This window comes from Impatiens glandulifera, chromosome 6 (assembly GCF_907164915.1).
Source record: "Impatiens glandulifera chromosome 6, dImpGla2.1, whole genome shotgun sequence".
In the NCBI taxonomy this organism is placed as follows: Eukaryota; Viridiplantae; Streptophyta; class Magnoliopsida; order Ericales; family Balsaminaceae; genus Impatiens; species Impatiens glandulifera.
Genome location: NC_061867.1, coordinates 54,556,263 through 54,561,926, shown reverse-complemented (window position 1 = coordinate 54,561,926; position 5,664 = coordinate 54,556,263).

Below are 5,664 nucleotides of genomic sequence, written 5' to 3'. Positions count from 1 at the left end.
TAATAAACTACTTAAACTATATAATATAAACATGTTTTCTAAAGCTTATGACTAATAAAAGAAGTGAACTAATTCTATGAATAAAGGGAGTATATTAATAGAGTATATTGACATAAGTTATTAATTATAAAAACATACTTATAATAAAATATATTTAATAAAAATATTTAAATTAATTTCAATATTGAACTAAATAAAATAACCAATAAAATAGGATATATATATATATATATATATATATATATATATATATATATATATATATATATATATATATATATATATATATATATATATAATTTAAACGTGTAATAAAACAACGACTAATAAAAAAGTTACAACAGTACCTCAGATTAAAAATTTAAAATAATACGAAAAATAAAAATAAAACACCAGGTCAAATGATAGTAGAGATATGCAGACAAAATTTTAATTTATTAAAAAGTGTAACAAGAAAAAAAACATTAATTTATTAAAAAGTGAAACTCAACGAAATTTTAATTTATTAAAAAAAAACATGACAAAAAAAATTATTAATTAAATGAAAAATATATTATTCTTAATTATTTTACTTTTTGATTATATATATAAAGTATACATGTTAAACATCAAACCAATTTTTTTATTCAAATTTAAATTAATTATTAAAAATGATTATATATATAAATATATTTATATTTAGTATTTAAATTACACATTTATTTTAAATATTAAATAAAAATTTACGTGTTATATATATATAACAGATTAGTTTTTATGATCTTTAAAAGTAAAAACATTTTATATTTTATTTGTACTTTAAAATATATATATATATATATATAAATTATTAAATATCAAACCAATAATTTAAGATTATTATGTTAATAAATAAAAAAGTATGATTTTTAATTTACATTTTTATAATAAAATACTTACAATATATAATATAAACATGTTTTCTGAAAAATATGACTAATAAAAGAAGTCAACTAATTCTATGAATAAAGGGAATATATTGACATAAGTTATTAATTATAAAAACATACTTATAATAAAAATGTTTAAATTAATTTGAACTAAATAATATGACCAATAAAATAGGAGATATATAGATTAATATACATATAATTGAAATGTGTAATAAAAATATAATTAATAAAACAGTTACAACAGTATCAATAAAAATTTAAAATAATACGACAAATAAAAATTAAAACATTAGGTTAAAGGATAGTAGAGATATCTGATGATTAGAGATTAGAAACACGACAAAATTTTAATTTATTAAAAAGTAAAACACGACCAAAAAAAATAATTTATTAAAAATGAAACCTGGCAAAATTTTAATTTAATAAAAAATAAAACATGACTAAAAAAATTATGAATTAAATAAAAAAATATATTATTCTTAATTATTTTACTTTTTTATTATATATAAAAAGTAAACATATTAAACATCAAACTATTTTTTTTTTCAAATTTAAATTAATTATTAAAAATGATTATATATATAAATATATAGAGAAATGATTAGGTGAGGGAATTTGGTGAGGGAATAACTTGGTATAATTTTATTCGCTGAAAAAATCAAATAATTTCTCTCTTTTCTCCCACTTTTACATTTTTCAACCAATGAAAAATGATGCCAAGTCATTCCCTCACCAAATTCCCTCTCTCTATCACTCCTCATAAATATATTTATATATAGTATTTAAATTACACATTTATTTTAAATATTAAATAAACTTTACGTGTTTTATATAAATAAAAACTGACTTATTAATTAGATTATCTTTAAAAATTTAAAAGTAAAATCATTTTATATTTTATTTGTACTTTATAAAATAAATAAATAAAAATATATATATATAACTTATTAAATATTAAACCAATAATTTAAGATTATTATGTTAATAAATAAAAAGTATAATTTATAATTTACATTTTTATAATAAACTATTTACACTATATAATATAAACATGTTTTCTAAACTTATGACTAATAAAAAAAATTCAACTAATTCTATGAATAAATCGAGTATATTAACTGAGTATATTGACATAAGTTATTAATTATAAAAACATACTTATAATAAAATATATTTAATAAAAATGTTTAAATTAATTTTAATATTGAACTAAATAAAATAACCAATAAAATAGGATATATATAATTGAAACGTGGAATAAAAATATGACCAATAAAACAGTTACAACAGTACCTCATACCTCAGAATAAAAATAAAAATTTAAAATAATACTACAAATAAAAATAAAAACATCAGCTTAAATATAGATATGCAATGACGACAAAATTTTAAACACGACACAAAAATTTAATTTATTAAAAAGTGAAACATAATACGACAAATAAAAATAAAAACATCAGTTAAATGACAGTAGAGATACCGACTAAATTTTAATTTATTAAAAAGTGAAACACGACAAAAAAAATTAATTTATTAAAAAGTGAAACTAGACAAAATTTTAATTTATTAAAAAATAAAACATGACAAGAAATTTGAATTAAATGAAAAATATATTATTCTTATTTATTTTACTTTTTCATTATATATATATAAAGTATACATATTAAACATCAAACCAAATTTTTTATTCAAATTTAAATTAATTATTAAAAATGATTATATATATAATTAGCGATGGGACGGATGAGAATCCGTTCTTGGTTTTGGTGGTATAGCCCGTTACTTTATATATAGTATTTAAATTACACATTTATTTTAAATATTAAATATAAATTTACGTGTTATATATATATATAAATATATATATATATATATATATATATATATATATATATATAAAAGCTTAGTTTCTATGCTCTTTAAAAGTAAAAATATTTTATATTTTATTTGTACTTTAATATATATATATATATATAAATTATTAAATATCAAACCAATAATTTAAGATTATTATGTTAATAAATAAAAAGTATGATTTTTAATTTACATTTTTATAATAAAATACTTACAATATATAATATAAACATGTTTTCTGAAAAATATGACTAATAAAAGAAGTCAACTAATTCTATGAATAAAGTAGTATATTGACAAAAGTTATTAATTATAAAAACATACTTATAATAAAATATATTTAATACAAATGTTTAAATTAATTTCAATATTGAATTAAATAAAATGACCAATAAAATAGGAGATATATAGATTAATATATATATATATATATATATAATTGAAACGTGTAATAAAAATATAATCAATAAAACAGTTATAACGGTATCTCTGAATAAAAAATTAAAATAATACGACAAATAAAAATTAAAACATTAGTTTAAATGATAGTCGAGATATGTAATGATTAATGATTAGAAACACAACAAAATTTTAATTTATTAAAAAGTGAAACACGACAAAAAAAAATATTAATTTATTAAAAATGAAACCTGACAAAATTTTGATTTAATAAAAAATAAAACATGACAAAAAAAATTCTGAATTAAATGAAAAAATATATTATTCTTAATTATCTTACTTTTTTTATTGTATATATAAAGTAAACATATTAAACATCAAACCAATTTTTTTTTTTCAAATTTAAATTAGTTGTTAAAAATGATTATATATATAAATATATTTATATATAGTATTTAAATTACACATTTATTTTAAATATTAAATAAAATTTTAAGTGTTTTATATATATATATATAATATATATATATATATATAATATATATATATATATATATATATACACGTTATTGTCTTTGTCTTTAAAGCTGACTTACTAGCTCGATAATTTTTAAAAGTAAAAACATTTTATATTTTATTTGTACTTAAAAAAAAAAACTATATATATACATATAACTTATTGAATATCAAACCAATAATTTAAGATTATTATGTTACTAAATAAAAAAATATGATTTATAATAAATTACTTACACTATATAATATAAATATGATTTCTAAAAATTATGACTAATAAAAGAAGTCAACCAATTGTATGAATAAAGGGAATATATTGATAAAAGTTATTAATTATAAAAATTTATTTATAATAAAAAAATTAAATTAATTCAAATATTTGGATTAATTAAAATTGACTAAAAAATAGGAGATATATAAATTAATATATAATTCAAATGTGTGATAAATAAGATAGGACCGATAAAACAGTTACAACAGTATCCTAAATAAAAAATTAATATAATATGACCAATAAAATAAAAACATTAGGGGTTAAATGATAGTTGTAGTAGAGATATGCAATGACTAATAATTAGACACGACAAAATTTTATACATGAAATGAAAAAATATATTATTCTTAATTATTTTCACTTTTTTAATTATATATTTTAAGTAAACATATTAAACATCAAACCAAAATTTTATTCACATTTAAATCAATTATTAAAAATGATTATATTTAAATATATTTATATATATAGTATTTAAATTACACATTTCTTAAATATAAAATAAAACTTTACGTGTTTTAAAGAAAAAAATAAAGAAAGATATGATTTATAAATTAAAAGATTAAATAAATAAAATATTCTTTTACCAAATTATATATTTTTTGTGAGAATAATTTTAATACAAAATATGTGATTAAATAATATGAACAATAAAATAAAAAAGTAACCATTTAAAAATAATAATAATAATACTAATACTATTGAAGAAAAATCATGTAAATAAATAATTAAAAACATAAAATTTGAAAGATAAAAAAAATGAAAAAAAGGAGAATATTACAATGGTTATAAATATCAATTACAACAACAAAAAAAGAAATTATAACTATTGCTTATAAAATAGAACAAGATTAAATTATATGTTTTATTCACTTTTAAATTGATTATTTTTTTTTTATAATAAATACTATATTATAATAGAATAAAAAATATATTAATTCTAAACAGGAAACTATTGAAATGATAGTTAAAATTGCACTAATTCTTTAAAAAAAAATATTCAATTCTAATTTATTTATTAACTTATATGTATTTTTTTTAAAGGATAATAATAGTTTAATCCTAACCACAAAAATGAAAAGAAAAATAAAATATAATATAACCACTCTACCCAATAAGTTATTGAGTCGGTAGATCTCGAGAAAAATAATTAACTCTCTTATGAACTCCAACCATTTTATCTCAAAAATAGTTTAATTGTTTTTCTCTAACAAGATAGCGTACAAAAAATTATTTGGATGGTAACCCAAATATCTAAGTCTCTCATATCTTATCAATCCAAATTTCACATCAACTATTAAAATACTCGGTATCACCCAATTAATCATAATAATACTTCACAAATACTCCAAATACTAGTCACCATCGACAATACAAAAATAAGTTAGTTGTTGATTCAACATTCTCATAACATATAGGCTCTTATCATACAATTTTCTTAATACACTATCATCATCGGTAAAAATTTCACAAAATATCAAATCAAGGATGAAAATTTATCAACAAAATTTATATAAAATTATCCTAACAACAAATTATAATCATACCATACACACAAACTAACCATGTCTTGCCAAGCATGATATATCAAATCAGAAACATCTCATTACGCCTACCAAACCAAGAGTGATTACTAACTTTTATATGACACTTAATCAATTATATTAAATCATCTTTCTAATTTTAAAATAAAAATACTATATTTCTCAA